Here is a 16955-nt window from a genome sequence, read left to right as displayed (position 1 = left end):
TCTGTCGTACCCTTCTCTGCCTGCCCCCAATACCTCCCAGCATCAAAGTCTTTTCCAATGAGTCAACTCTTCCCATGAGGTGGCCAGGTATTGGAGTTTCATCTTTAGCATCAGTCTTTCCAATGAACACCCAAGACTGATCTCCTTTAGAATGGACTGGATGTATCACCTTGCAGTCCAAGGGACTCTCAAGAGTCTTCTCCAACACCACAGTTCAAAAGCATCATTTCTTCGGTGCTCAGCTTTCTTCACAGTCCAACTCTCACATCCATACATGACCACTGGGAAACACATAGCCTTGACTAGGTGGAAATTTGTTGGCAAAGTAATGTCTCCACTTTTTAATATGCTATCTAGATAGGTCATAACTTTCCTTCCAAGGACAGGATAATTTGATATATGTATATATTATTTTGTAAATTTATTTTAATTAGAGTATAATTGCTTTACAATGTGTTGGTTTCTGCTGTACAACGTGAATCAGCCATAAGTATACATGTATCCCCTCCCTCTTGAATCCCCCCACCACGTACCCCATTTCACTTCTCCAGGTTGTCACAGAGCACTGGGTAAGCTTTTTGTGTCACACAGCCACTTCCCACTAGCTATCTATTAATATCTTACATATGGTAATGTACTATGTTTCAATGCTACTCTCTCAATTCAACTTGCCCTCTCCTTTCCCTGTTGTGTCCACAAACATGTTCTCTGTCTGTGTCTTTCTTCCTGCCCTGAAAATAGGTTAACCAGTGCCATTTTTCTAGATTCCATATATACACATTAATATACAATATTTTGTTTTCTCCTTTTGACTTATTTCACTCTATATAACAGGCTGCAAGTTCATCCACCTCAGCTCAAGTGACCCAAATTCACTTCTTTTTAAGGTTAATTAAAATTCCCTTGTATAGATGCACCACAACTTCTTTATCCATTCCTCTCTCAATGCACATCTAGATTGCTTCCATGTCCTGGCTATTGTATAGAATGTTGGAATGAATTATGGGGTACACGTGTCTTTTTTGGATTATGGTTTTCTCAGGGTATATGCCCAATAGTAGAATTTCTAGGACATAACACCAAAACACATTAAAGAAATATAAATAATCCCATTTACAATTGCATCCCCAAAAAAAGTACTTAGAAATAAATCTAAGCTGGATGTTGAAAGATCTATGTACGAAAACATTCAAGACACTCATGAAAGAAATATTTAAAGACACAAGAGAAACTTATTTCTTATTTATTGACTGGAAGAATTAATATTGTTAATATCCATACTCCCCAAAGCTATCTACATATTCTCTGCAGTCTCTTTCAAAATCCTGAGGCATTTTTCACAAAACAGAAATAAAAAATTCTACAACTTGTATCAAACTGTTGTTGTTGTTCAGTTGCCAGGTCCTGTCTGTCTCTTTGTGACTTCACAGACTGCAACACGCCAGATTTCCCTGTCACTTACCATCTCCTACAATTTGCCCAAGTTCATGCCCATTGAATTTGTGATGCCACCCAACCATCTCATCCTCTGTCAGCCTCTTTTTCTTCGGCTTCAATCTTTCCCAGCATCAGGGTCTTTTCCAATGAGTCAGCTATTCGCATTAGATGGCCAAACTATCGGAGATCCAGCTTCAGCATCAGTCTTTCCGCACAGTTAATGGGGTTGACTTCACTTAAGATTGACTGGTTTTGATCTCCTTGGTGCCCAAGGGACTCTTAAGAGTCTTCTACAGCAACACAGTTTGAATACATCATTTCTTCAGCATTCTGCCTTGTTTATTATTGGTCCAGCTCATACATGCGTACATGACTACTGGAAAGAGCATAGCCTTGACTATACATACCTCTGTTGGCAAAATGATGTTTTTGCTTTTAACACACTGTCTAGGTTTGTCACAGCTTTCCTGCCAAGAAGCAATCGACTTCTAATTTCATGGCTGCAGTCACCATCCACAGTGATTTTAGAGCCAAAGAAGAGGAAATCTGTCACTGCTTCCACCTTTTCCCCTTCTATTTGCATGTAAGTGATGGGACCAGATGCCATGATCTTAGCTTTTTTGATATTGAGTTTTAAGCCAGCTTTTTCACTCTCCTCTTTCATCCTCATCGGAGTCTCGTTAGTTCCTCTTTGCTTTCCGCCATTAGAGTGGTATCATTCACATATCTGAGGTTGTTGATATTTCTATCAGGAGTCTTGATTCTAGCCTTTAGGACTCATCCAATCCAACATTTTGCATGACATGCTCTGCATATAAGTTAAATCGTCAGGGTGACAATATTCATCCTTGACGGACTCCTTCACCAATTTTGAACCAGTTTATTGTTCTTTGTCTGGTTCTAACTGTTGCTTTTTGAACTGCATACAGGGTTCTCAGAAGATGGGTAAGGTTGGTCTGGTATGCCCATCTCCTTAACAATTTTTCACTTTGTTGTGATCCACACAGTTTGGTAAGGTCAATGAACCAAATGTATTTTCTGGAATTCCCTTGATTTCTCTATGTTCCAACATATGTTGCCAATTTGATCTCCAGTTCCTCTGCGTTTTCTAAACCCAAATTGAACACTTGAAAGTTCTAGGTTCACATAATGCTGAAGCCTAACCTGGAGGATTTTGAGCATAATCTTACTAGCACTGGAGATGATTGCAATTGTTCAGTGGCTTGAACATTCTTTAATACTGCCCTTCTTGGGAAATGGGACAAGGGTTGACCTCTTCCTGTCTTTTGGCCCCTTCTGGCTTTTCCAAGTTTTCTGACATATAGAGCGGAGCACTTTAATAGCATCATGTTTTAGGATTTTAAATAGCTTTGCTAGAATTCTATCACCTCCAATAGCTTTATAGGCAGCAGTGCTTCTTAAGACCCACTTGACTTCACATTCTAGAATATCTGGCTCTGAGTGAGAAAATACACCACTGTGATTTTCTCAGTCATTAAGATACTTTTTTGTGTATGGTTCTTCTGTGTACTTTTTCCATCTCTTTTGGTCTATTCTGTTGCATTAAATCACAACACACCAAAGATACAAGTGACCTTGAGAAAAAAGAACAAAGTTTGAGACTAGGGTTGCTGATTTCAAACTGTATTAGAAAGTTATAGTATTCAAGACAAAATGATTTGCTTCTGGCACAAAAATAAACACATAGATCAGCAGAGCAGAACAGAGAAGCCAGAAAGGGGCACACCCATTTATTGTCAGTTAGCTTATGAAAAAGGAGCCAAGAATATCCAGTGGAGAAAGGACAAGCTTTTTTAAAATGGCACTGGGAAAACTGGATAGTCCTATGAAAAAATGAAACTGTGCCCCTGTCTTTTGCCATACACAAAAATCTACTAAAAAGGGATTAAAAGTTGAACATATGACTTTAAGCTATTATACCCCTAGGAGAAAACATTGAGGTAATCTCCTTGCCATTGGTCTTTGTAATGAGTTTTTGGGTTTCACACCAAAAGCAAAGACAACACTGCAAAAACATACAAGTGTGATGACATCGAACTGCAAACAAAGAAACATCAACAAAATCAAATGGCAATTTACAGATTGACAGAAGATATTTCCAAATCATATATTTGATAAGGGCTTATATCCAAAAATACATGAGACATACAACTCAAGGACAAAAAAACCCAAATAATCCAAATTTTTAATGGAGTGTAAGGAAAGCAAGAGTTTCAATAAATCTGAAGATTAGACTGTAGGTGAGAGACACAGCAAGGTTTTCCTTCTAGAACAACAAAAGCCTGTTCCTTTCTGGTATTAATCTCTTCATCTCCACTCACTTATAGGACAATTACAGTTCAATGTGTACATTTTTCAGTCAATAGCAATCACCCCACAATGAGCTATAATGTGTACTAAGAACAGGCCCATTGGGGAAAAAGAACCTAATATTTGCACACTTACTAATGAGGCATATCCAAAGGAAGGTAATTTCCAGTGTTTACCATCCATTGTTTTCTATATTTCATTTCAAAATTGAGCCACCTAGTAAGGAAAATGAGTTAAGAGACCTGAGTAATATATAGATAGAAAATCAGTTTTAAATGGGAGTATTAATGGATTATAATTTGGCTGTAATTTATTACTACTGTTGTTACTGTAGTCCTTTTGATTCTCAACTGCATCAGTTAATAATTTACTATAAGTATTAATACCAACACAGGGACCCATACTACTAAAGTTATAGTGAATAGAGAAAGACATAGAATATGTAAGGCAAGAGGTGAAAGTACAGTAAGTCAGCAATGGTAGTAAAGTAAAGGGCAATATTGCCTTGAGAGGAAGGAAGGTTCTCAAAGTTTTTTGAAACACCAAGATCAAGCCAGATGTGAGGAATTAGCTTTAATTGTAAACCAGAAACTCTACCAGAAGAAAGTTAAGTTCATAAAAAATTACAATGCTAAAACCCAAAATTTAGCAAGAGAATATGTAGGGTCAGGTATATAAACATTCAAAATTCTCCATTGCTTAGTGCATCAGGCACTCAAGGACCACCCTCACTGAAGTCTTTCTCTATTGCTCAACCTGCAGGTACCAGCATGGAGAAAGAGACAGCTACTCCACAGGCAGTTGAACCTTACTTTTATGGCCTCATGCCTTTCCTTAAGAAGCATTCCATGCAACAGATTTCCTCCATCCCATCCCATCAGGCTGACTCCCACGATCAACAGGAGTCCTCACCCTGGGATCATTCCACAATCCCCATGGCTCCAGCTCCCAGCTTCCGTGGATACCAGTGGACTTACAACCCTGTCCAAGGTATGAAAGGCTGCAGCATGGCTTCTCTATGTGGTTCTCACTCCGTTCAGACTGTCACAGATTAGTTAGTTTACTCCCCAACTGCTTTAAATGCCTCCCCCATCCCAGTGGACGGCCATGGATGCGGGGATCTCTCCCCTGAGCTTCAGCTCCTTCTCCCCCGGGTGCAGGCTGGTCCCACTTGCTCTCCTCCTCCTCTCCCCTTCCTCCTTGTGCCTTCTTTCCTTTCTCCTACTGAGTTCTGTATGGATCCAGATATTTCTTCTCAGTAGTCAGGGAGTCCTGCCAGTGCTCACCTGGTCTTCTGTGAGAACTGCTGCATCTTTGGATGCTCTTGATGCATCAGTGGAGAGAGGTGAACCCCACTTCCACCTACCCCTCCGTCATCTTGTCCACCCCCATTTGTGCATGTATTAGCAATGAGTTTCCCTTTCTATTAGGTAACATTGCCATCACCACACATGTTTACTTTTGCTTTTTGAGGAGAACACAAGTAAGTTCCACTCTCTTCAGTTCAGTCAGTCATTCAGCTGTGTCTAACTCTTTGTGACCCATGGACTGTGGCAACACAGGCTTCCCTGTCCATAAACAATACCCAGAGCTTTTTCAATCTCACGATTAGATCATGAAGCTCAAACTTAGATCCTCAGTTCAGTTCAGTTCAGTTCATTTCAGTCGCTCAGTTGTGTCCGACTCTTTGCGACCCCATGAATTGCAGCACGCCAAGCCTCCCTGTCCATCACCAACTCCCGGAGTTCACTCAGACTCGCGTCCATCGAGTCAGTGATATCATCCAGCCATCTCAACCTCAGTCGTCTCTGTCTCCTCCCACCCCCAATCCCTCCCAACATCAAAGCCTTTTCCAATGAGTCAACTCTTCACATGAGGTGGCCAAAGTACTGGAGTTTCAGCTTTAGCATCATTCCTTCCAAAGAAATCCCAGGGTTGATCTCCTTCAGAATGGACTAGTTGGATCTCCTTGCAGTCCAAGGGACTCTCAAGAGTCTTCTCCAACACCACAGTTCAAAAGCATCAATTCTTTGGCGCTCAGCCTTCTTCACAGTCCAACTCTCACATCCATACATGACTACTGGAAAAACCATAGCCTTGACAAGACGGGCCTTAGTCAGCAAAGTAATGTCTCTGCTTTTGAATATGCTATCTAGGTTGGTCATAACTTTTCTTCCAAGGAGGAAGCATCTTTTAATTTCATGGCTGCAGTCACCATCTGCAGTGATTTTGGAGCCCCAAAAAATAAACTCTGACACTGTTTACACTGTTTCTCCATCTATTTCCCATGAACTGATGGGACCGGATGCCATGATCTTCGTTTTCTGAATGCTGAGCTTTAAGCCAACTTTTTCACTCTCCACTTTCACTTTGATCAAGAGGCTTTTTAGTTCCTCTTCACTTTCTGCCATAAGGGTGGTGTCATCTGCATATCTGAGGTTATTGATATTTCTCCCAGCAAACTTGATTCTAGCTTCAGACCTTATTAATTTTTTATATATGAAAATATGTAACTTTTAAAAATCCAACATAGAGGCACATAGTGCTCAAGTTACAGTTGTTTGAGAAAGACAAAGTTTATGAGGCATGAAGTGAAATCACAGAATATTAGCAATGGTATCAGAACAAGGGGCAGTATTTCCTAGAAAGAAAACAGAGTTCTCTAATTTTTGGAGACAACACAAACAAGCCAGATAGGAGCCAACCAGCTTAAACTGTATACCAGAAACTGCACCAGAAGGAAAATGAAGTTCATAAAATTATGCTGATGCTAAACCCCAACATCCAGACATAAGAGAATAGGGTAGGGTTTATGTAGGTGCTACACTTATGTTTATGTGAAAGTGCTGCACTCAATATGCCAGCAAATTTGGAAAACTCAGCAGTGGCCACAGGACTGGAAAAGGTCAGTTTTCATTCCAATCTCAAAGAAAGGCAATGCCAAAGAATGCACAAACTACCGCACAATTGCATTCATCTCACATGCTAGTAAGGTAATGCTCAAAATTCTCCAAGCCAGGCTTCAGCAATTCATGAACTGTGAACTTCCTGATGTTCAAGCAGGTTTTAGAAAAGGCAGAGGAACAAGAGATCAAATTGCCAACATCTGCTTGATCATTGAAAAAGCAAGAGAGTTCCAGAAAAACATCTATTTCTGCTTTATTGACTATGCCAAAGCCTTTGACTGTGTGGATCACAATCAACTCTGGAAAATTCTGAAAGAGATGGGAATACCAGACCACCTGACCTGCCTCTTTAGAAATTTATATGCAAGTCGGGAAGCAACAGTTAGAACTGGACATGGAAAACAGACGTATTCCAAATAGGAGAATGAGTATGTCAAGGCTGTATATTGTCACCCTGCTTATTTAACTTCTATGCAAAGTACATCATGAAAAATGCGGGACTGGAAGAAACACAAGCTGGAATCAAGATTGCTGGGAGAAATATCAATAACCTCAGATATGCAGATGACACCACCCTTATGGCAGAAAGTGAAGAGGAGCTAAAAAGCCTCTTGATCAAAGTGAAAGTGGAGAGTGAAAAAGTTGGCTTAAAGCTCAGCATTCAGAAAATGAAGATCATGGCATCCTGTCCCATCACTTCATGGCAAATACATGGGGAAACAGTGGAAACAGTGTCAGACTTTATTTTTTTGGGCTCCAAAATCACTGCAGATGATGATTGCAGCCATGAAATTAAAAGACACTCCTTGGAAGAAAAGTTATGACCAACTGGGATAGTGTATTCAAAAGCAGAGACCTTACTTTGCCGACTAAGGTCTGTCTAGTCAAGGCTATGGTTTTTCCTGTAGTCATGTATGGATGTGAGAGTTGGACAGTGAAGAGGGCTGAGTGCCAAAGAATTGATACTTTTGAACTGTGGTGTTGGAGAAGACTCTTGAGAGTCCCTTGGACTGCAAGGAGATCCAACCAGTCCATTCTGAAGGAGATCAGCCCTGGGATTTCTTTGGAAGGAATGATGCTAAAGCTGAAACTCCAGTACTTTGGCCACCTCATGTGAAGAGTTGACTCATTGGAAAAGACTCTGATGCTGGGAGGGATTGGGGGCAGGAGGAGAAGGGGATGACAAGGATGAGATGGCTGAATGGCATCCCTGACTCGATGGACGTGAGTCTGAGTGAACTCCAGGAGTTGGTGATGGACAGGGAGGCCTGGCGTGCTGCGATTCATGGGGTCGCAAAGAGTCGGACAACTGAGCGACTGAACTGAACTAAACTATGTAGATGCTGAAAACTACTCAGAGAGGTAGACATGGAAGCAAATATACTAATGAGCATCAGAAAAATCAAAGCACAAAAGGGTCTGAAAAATAAATCGTAAAGGGATTTGGTAGTCTGGGTCAAAAGAATAAGAGAATCAAATTAGAAAACCAACATATAAAAATGTATGCACATGATAGAACCAGAAAATGCTCAGGAGAGAATATTTCGGCCTTAGTGACCAGCGAACAGAAACCTCCAGCATCAGGAACAAAAACCCTGGGCAGGACTCACGACTGCACTTCTGGGAACAGGTTCAATTTCAAAGTCTGGGTACTATACCACCTAAAAGCGAACACAGACAATGATTATAGCTTGCTATGACACTGAATCACAGATAGTAGTCTTTCTTCGTTTACTTTGCTCATTCAACTATAAAGTTAATGAATCACTCAGTTCAGTTCAGTTCAGTCGCTCAGTCATGTCCGACTCTTAGTGACCCCATGAATCGCAGCACGCCAGGCCTCCCTGTCCATCACCAACTCCCAGAGTTCAAATGAATCACTAACCAATGATAATTGATGCCATCAGTTTCCAGTCAGACCCTCTTTAGCCATACAATGGATATGTGAACCTGTTATATGATCCCCAATAACAGTTTTATTGCTTTACAATACTGTACTGCTTTCGGCCAAACCTCAACTTGAATCATCCACAGGTATACCTATGTTCCCTCTTTCTTTAACCTCCTTGCCACCTTGCTTTCAATCTAAACCCTTGAAGTTGTTACAGAAAAATACGGAAGACTTTACAAATGTGTGTCATCCTTGGGCAGGGGCCATGCTGATCTTCTCAGTATTATTCCAATTATTTAATATATGTGATACCAAAGCAAACAGACGAATAACATTTTAACACAAAAAAAATCATATAGTTAGTTATCTACCAATAAATGATCAATTGCATTAGGAATTAGGGTATTCTATATTTACTTGGGGAAGGCAATGGTACCCCATTCCAGTACTCTTGGCTGGAAAATCCCATGGTCAGACGAGCCTGGTAGGCTGCAGTCCATGGGGTGATGAAGAGTCAGACATGACTGAACAACTTTGCTTTCACTTTCATGCGTTGGAGAAGGAAATGGCAACCCACTCCAGTGTTCTTGCCTGGAGAATCCCAGGGGCAATGGAGCCCGGTGGGCTGCTGTCTATGGGGTTGCACAGAGTCGGACATGACAGAAGCAACTTAACAACAGCAGCAGCAGCTATATTTACTGCCTCTTATAAAATCTATTTTATAAGGTCCAAAGTTCCATGAAGGAATTAAGCGTATATTTAGGCATAACATATGTATAATTACACAGAAATATATGAACACAATTATGTCTATGTATACAAGCTATTATTCTCCTTGCCTGCCACAATAAACTCTTTAGTTGATGAGAGATATAGTCCCAGATTTCTCCAACTTATATGTCTTCCTTTTGAGAACCGCTTCTTTTATTTCCATCACCTAATTTTAAATGACTATTTTATTCTTTTATTCCTTCCCCCTTTAAACTAACTAAAAGCAGAGAAAACCTCATAAATGCTGATTATCTTATCCTTGATTAAATTACCACTCTTCTGGTAAATTGGAAAAAGAATCATGTTCAGGTCTCATTCAAGAGGATAAAATCTCTATTTTATCAGTTCTCTTGTTCATACTCAATTCTTGCTCACTTCAGTCTTAAATTCTGCTTACTTACAAAGGATGGACAGGAAGAGTAATATTAAAATCAAGCATGGAAGAATCTATGATTTTATGCTTCTGTTGGCCAAAGGTAGGGCCAGGAATAATTTCTGAAATATTGCAAAACCTCATGGAAGCATGAAGGTCTAGTTCTCCTATCAAAGAGGAGATGTTGGGAAATGGTTCAAAAACTAAGCCCATGGGTTGTCAGGATGTACTCCTGACCAGACAGATAAATTTTTAAAAAGTCAAAGTCAGGAAAGGGCAGGCCTTGTTCACAAAGCCAAACGTTAGCTTGGATGCTGACCAGGTAATATTCTATTAAATTTGGAGATTTATTTGCTGTTTTCTTGAAGAAACAAATGTAATGAGAAGATTAAAGATGCATAAAGGTAGAAGAGCTGTTAAGGTGCCTAGAAGAAAGGCTAGCGAGCAGAACCAGGTCCCCACACTGATAATTGTCAGAGACCATTACTGTGAGTGAAAAGTGGGTAAAACAAATGTTCTAGGGTCACTGCTGTTTTGCAGTCAAAGACAAAATATTTTTCTCTTTCAGCACAGTCACCAAGCTCCTGATGTGTTCCTGGTTACACACATACAAACCGAGGGCCCACAGGCATGTGTGATGTGACATCAGGAAGTGAACAGATGAGTGTATTGGTGCCCAGTCACCTGCATCTGCTAATAATGGGACCTGGGGAAAATTACTTGCCCTCTCCAAGTCATTGCATCTTCATTAACATAACTTGATGATCATAGTGAAGATTAAGGTTATCTCACAGGGTTACAGTGAAAAACACATTTTAAGATGTTCTCAAGCTTTTGGGAAAGTATCAAAGACATGCCTGGGGTTACTAAGGTGAGTGAGCAGATCCAAAGTACAGTATCTTTTTTCTCTTAGTATTCTCTTTTTAGTCAATAGTAGCGATCAGTCAGTCATGTGTTTACTCTTACCCCATGGTGATGGTAAACCACAAAGATCAACTGGACTTTTCTTGTCATTTCAGTGTCTAAAATGCAAGCATTAGTCAATCTAGAGTGAAAAAATTGCAAACTCCTAGAGGGCCCTGTTGCCAGAGTCTGCAGAGTCCCAACATTAAACTGTCTTAAAAGAATGGCCTAAACACTCTGGCTCAGAATTAAGTTCCAAATGTTTGCAGAGCACAGAAGTACTTCTGGCAGCAATACAAAATTACAGGGGGTATCCTACATCTCCAACTATCTATTTGTGCAAATATCATCATCCATGTAAATTTACACAGAAGGCCCTCCTTCTTCCCCATCCCGGCTACTACAGCATCACTCCTGCCCAGAGGAACAGGGAAAGAGAAGGCTTCCCACCTCAGGATGGATTTGACAAACTCAGGTGACTAGATCATCTCAGAATGGCTCATGTTTTTATTTAAACAGTGTCCTGCCTGCTGCTGCTGCTGGTCATGTCTAATCTGCTCCTGTGCCAAGGCAAAACATGCCCGATCTGCTGTCCTGACGTGTTTGACATCCCCCTGGAATCACTTAGAAACCTGTTTCTCAATGCCACCATGCTGTCCCGTGATATCGCTAACCATTCCAATATAATGTTCAATGAGTTTGTAAGTACTTTGGTGATGGTGGTTTCTTTGCTAAATCGTGTCTGATTCTTGCAACCCCATGGACTGTAGCTGGCCAGGCTCCCAAATGGAACCTTCATGTAAGAGACAGGTATACTGTCCTTTCAACAAGAAGGCTGCCATATGCCAAACTTCATATAACACAGACTCTATGTCAAAGAGACCACCAGCTCCTAAGATGTGGAAATCGAAGAAAGGATCAATTTTGTGAAATCTCAAAGATTCCTAAGAAGTGCAATAACTTTTTCAATTTCCTTCCATTCATTTTCTTTGTAAATTTCCAAAGTAAATGATTTTGTATTTGTCAGCCAAGAATGCTATAAAAGAATACAATAGACTCAGTGGAAATAACAGAAATCTATTTTAACAGTGGAATAAACAACAGAAATAAATAATTCTCACAGTTCTGGGGCCTAGAAGTCCCAGATAAAGGTGCCAGCAAGGTGAAGTTCTGGTAAGAATTATTTCTTCCCAGGCTGGATTCTCCATGCATCCTCACACAGGGTGGTGTGTGGGGAAGAGAGAGAGAATAAAAAACACAGAGACACAGAGAGATTTCTCTGGCATTTTGCTTCATGAAGACACTAAATCTATTGAGTCAGTGTTCCACCCTAAGAGCTCATTTAACCTTAATGGGCTTTGCTGGTGGCTCAGATGGTAAAGAATCTGTCTGCAACGTGAGAGCCTTGGGTTCTCTCCCTGGGTCTGCAAGATTCCCTGGAGAAGGGAATGGCAAGCCACTCCAGAATTCTTGCCTGAGCAATCCCATGGACAGAGGAGTCTGGTGGGCTACAGTCTATGGGATCTCAAAATGTCGGAACCCATTTCAAAACACAGTACTTTGGCAGTTAGGGCTCAAACACATGAATTTGAAGAACACGTATTCAGTCCATAATACTACCTGACATAAAGCACTTTAAGGTGGAACTGGGGAAAGGGAAGCATGTTGATTTTCTGGTGCTTCAGTGTCTCTCTAGGCTTTCTTCTCCAGGCTCAGAGTAAATAGCCAATAAATGAGAACTACTCTGCAGTGAACTGAGTGGATGGAACATGTTAAACAAAGCTGAAATCCTTTCACAAAAACAAATATTGATAGTTTTTTTAATGCTACAAATTATTGTTTTAAAATTTGCAGTGAATAGTTTTTGAGCTACAATAGAAGGAGTGTTTAATTGAAAACAATTATTCTCATTCTGATGAAGGTATTTGAAAGTTGTATGTTAATTCTTTTAGGTCAGTCAAAGAGCACACAGTAGAGCAGACAGCTAATAAAAAGCGGTGCTAAAGGGTTCTGTTAAATTCATGTAGTTCTTTTATTCACTATTTTTGCTTCATCCTCCATTTTTGACTGTCCAGTTTTTTTGCATCTCTTCCAAGTAATCTCTTTAAATGTTCATAGATTTCGCTACAGATTAGTTTTTCTCTATCAATGTGTTAGCTAGATTCTTCTACTTTTATTATTCTCAGTCCATTGCTTAGTATTTCCTATAACTTTTTGCCGTGTATTTATGACGTACCATTTTGCCACCATAAACAACATTGTACTCTGCACCTGGGAAGAATACTAAGGTTTTTGGTATGTGGATTCAGAGATAAGTCAAAGTCATAACTGTATAACTCTTTGTAAGGGAATATATTGGCTCAAACCCAAAGAAAACAAGAGATTAAATGGTTAAATATAGGTCCAGCATGCATTCTAATTCACTTCAGTTGTGTCCTACTCTTTGCAACCCTACTGACTATAGCCCAAGAGGCTCCTCTGTCCATAGGATTGGCCAGGCAAGAATACTGGAGTATGATGCTGTACTCTCTTGCCAGTGATGCTCCTCACCTAGAGATCAACCTGATTCTTCTTATATATCCTTCATCGGCAGGAATGTTCTTTACCACTACGTCACCTGGGAAGCATCAAGTATTGGTACAAAAATACTATATTTGGGTCAAATACTAAAAAATAAAAAGAAAAGAGAATAATAAAATAGTGAAGGGAAAAGTTAGAAACGTTAGATGTAAAATCATTTTTATAGAAACAATGTATAGAAAAATAGGAAAAGAATGACTTTAAAATTTTGTGATGCTCCCCGTTAAAAAAATTGCACGAATGTCAAACATGTTAATGTTCCTGTAATGGGTTCATCTACTGAATGCCCAACAACCCTAACTAATTGCCTGATCACTTTCAGCATGAAAAATATGTCCAGGGCAAACCGAACTATATGAATATGCTCTACAGCTGCCATACCGATGACACCCCTACTCCCAAAGAAAGAGAAATCGCCCTCATGATGACCGTGAGTCTTTCACCTGGGTTTTTCACTGGATCAAATGAAACAGTATGTAGGTTACCAGGCTTCAGATTAGTAGAGGTAATGGTAAATGTACATGCAGGAAAAGGTGGAGGAACGGTAAGAAATTGAAAAGAAATTATATTGTGCATTTGATTAAACAAGAGCGAAATCAAGGGATGACTAAAGATCTGTAGTAGCAAAATAAATAACAGATCTATAAAATGTCCATGCAGACAAGTTTAGTTCAACCAATGCATCAGACACTATTCTGTACGAAAACAGGAAATGAATGGGAACTTCCATGTGTAAAATATAAGACTGAAAAATTCATGAGTATGTAAGAAACACACTCCAGTTTTGAGTACTCCCTGTTACTAGTGACTCCTACGTGGGAGTCCTATACCGCACCACCCGAGCCACCGCATCTGCCTTTCAAGGCTCTCAATTCTGCTTCTACTTCTCTGACACCTCCTTCATTTGTCATTCTCAATGACTCTTCTGTCACCTTTTATTCTTAATTTGTAAGTCTCTCCTACAACAGCCTATAAACATTGCTTTGCTTCTCATGGCCACATCAATTGCCTCTTTTCTGAGGACAACACTGTTTACATATCAAGCCTCAATCATTTATGGAAGCTCCAAACTTTCACAGTTATAATCTCTTTTTTTCTGATTTCCTGCATTATCCTTTATCCTAACATTATTTAAAATATTTTCACATGCATCCTCCCTTAAAATACTGTCTTCTCTCTCTATAACTTTCTTAATGATACCAGCATTATTTTCCACTGTTAAGCTCATTAATAATGAGGATAGTCAAGTAAAGGAAAAAGTCAAAGAGGAAGAAGAGGAGGGATTGTTCAATAAGCTTAAATTTAAAGTTTGAGAGTTACTACATGGCCATACATTTTACTGAGCACTTTATGTGCATTACTATATTTAATCCTACTCAGTTCTTTGTTCTTAACCACTAAAACAGTTCATGGTTGTAAAGAAATCAAGCATATTAACTAGAGATCTTCAGCCCCTGGGATTTTCATGCTAAATTTTGGTAATAGTAGTGAGCTAGGGGGGAAACACTCCATTGTGAATCCCACTGATGCCGTTACTAAGGACAACACTGGGCCATTTTCTGCCCCGACACATGTCAACAAAACAGACACTTCTCATATCAGCAGGGGGCTGGTTTTGGGATCAGCTGAGGAGAGAAGCCTGTTTAGGAATGTCATGTCTTCTTCCTTGTCTCTTTGTTGTAATATCATAAAACAATTACTGATCAAAAATCCATACGAATGATTCGTCTGATTCATTAATATGAATGAATCACTGGGTGACAATGACGTGGGCACAGGTGGAATCCCTCTTTCCTGGGTCAGGCTCTGCAGGGACATACTGACTTGCCGTAAATACTTAGATTCTCTCACGCAAATATACAAACACAAAAGAACTCACTGAGTGATCGTAGAATTTCAGAGGAAAAAACAAAATTCTTCATGTTATAAATTAGAACGCATCAGAAGAATTAGTTCCTAACAAAACCTAGAGTTTTAATAATTCAGCAAAGTGTGAACTAACAGCTTACATTTTATAGTTTTGCAACTTTTACTACCTTCAAATATCTCTGCATACACATAGAAAAACCAAAAGTTTTTTAGGTCAGCTGCGCTGAGCAAAGATCACATGTTACCAAAACCACTGAATTATGATTATTTTAATGAGACCATTTCTTCTGGTTGCTTAGAATGAAGACCTTGGTCAGTTTATACTCATATTACTGTACTCCTGGAATAGACCTCTGAATCATCTACTCACAGAGCTGTGGAATATGGAAGAAGTCTCAGATACTATCCTATCAAATGCCAGAGAGAATGTGAAAAAAGTACAAGAACTTCAAGAATTCATAGAGAGGCAATTCAGCAACGTGAGTGTCCTTCAAAGGGCTTTCTTGCTTTGTTCGTGAATGAAAGAGGTGACCTTTGTAATGCGTAAGGTGTTTTGAAATACCTCATTTTGTAAGAAAAAGATTCATGACTTCTATATTCTAGACTGCTACTATATAAACCAGGAGCCTAGTCATTCATAGTGGTAGACTCTACTGTACAGGAATCAGAATTTCACTGCAATTTTTGACATGTGCAGCCTTCCCCGCATTGCACACAATTCCACCAAAAGCTTGCCTCTTCCTGGGCACTGGTGGTTGAAATACTTTCAAGAGTAAGAGAACTAGAGAACAGAATTTCCCAGATGAGCATTTTCTTCAAAGTAACCCAGGACATCTGCTATTGAAATTCCACTTGTCTTCTTTCTCTGTTCTCTTCAAATCAAAGGATGAGAGTGGGAAGGAAGAAAAGAGAAAATTAAAACTAAACTTGAGTTATGTTTCTAAATTTTAGATTTCTCTTAGTTTTCCCATAGGCTGGCTCCAAATTCCATATCTAGAGAGTTTATATTCGTATGTCTTTCCAAATCTTATTTTGATAATTAGAAGCAAAAAAAAGAGCAAATACTAATAAAACACATAAGAAGTCATTATCTTTTGGGTATTCAGATTATTTTTCCAGTAAGGCGGCTGACTGAGAATCGCATTGTCTGGTCAGAACTCCCATCCCTGGTGTCCAGAGATGAAAAGATTCGTCATTCTGCATTTTATAAACTGTTCAAGTGCCTGCAGAGGGATTCACATAACGTTGACATTTATACCAAGATCCTGTTGTGCCGAATCAACAACTCGTGCTAAACCCACATCCATCCCATCCATCTCTGAGGTGATCATAATGATCTATCCCATGGCAAGCTTCTTTAAAATTTATAGCCCTTTAGTGCATGCTCTGTGAAATTGTTCTCCTCTTAAAAAAATAAACAGACTCTGTAGAGATGTCAAAATCTAAGAGGGCAATTTCTTAAGATTTTTTTATCTTCATTTAATAGAAAATCAAAAGAAAATCCACCCTTACATTGAGAGAATGAAGCTCCTATTAAAATTAGTCACAAATAGCAGAAGCTGGCATTACAAAGAAAACTATTAAGATATTACATAAGAATCACAGCAAATTATTCTGGGTCAAGTTATTAGAATCAAAGTATTAGACAATTGTTCATGGTTCTGGTCATGCTACCAAGAAGACTGAATTCTCAGAATTTTTTATGAAACACAGCCATGACCAGTCAGCCAACTATCACAGTGTTACACCATACAATACAAATGCTTTGCACCTTTGTATAAAGCGTGAGGTTTACTGAACTGTCTAAAGATTGTTAGGATGCTGTCTTAGTCCTTCTGGTTTGCTATAACAAACTACCACAGGCTTAAAAACAACAGAAATGGATTTCTACAGC

At 39.5% G+C, this 16955-nt stretch overlaps 1 non-coding gene and 1 pseudogene across 1 annotated transcript; one reads left to right on the top strand and one right to left on the bottom strand.

Moving 5' to 3' along the window:
- Window positions 1–4584: 4584 nt before the first annotated feature.
- LOC138069249 (placental prolactin-related protein 3-like) lies at window positions 4585–16356 on the top strand (annotated as a pseudogene).
- LOC138069867 (U6 spliceosomal RNA) lies at window positions 8783–8887 on the bottom strand. Its single transcript, XR_011144133.1, has one exon. It is a non-coding gene; the product is annotated as a U6 spliceosomal RNA (small nuclear RNA).
- Window positions 16357–16955: the final 599 nt, after the last annotated feature.

The sequence above is a fragment of the Capricornis sumatraensis genome, chromosome 22 (genome assembly GCF_032405125.1).
Source record: "Capricornis sumatraensis isolate serow.1 chromosome 22, serow.2, whole genome shotgun sequence".
In the NCBI taxonomy this organism is placed as follows: domain Eukaryota; kingdom Metazoa; phylum Chordata; class Mammalia; order Artiodactyla; family Bovidae; genus Capricornis; species Capricornis sumatraensis.
The sequence above is the reverse complement of the archived record's forward strand: the minus strand, read 5'-3'. Positions and strand labels throughout refer to the sequence as shown.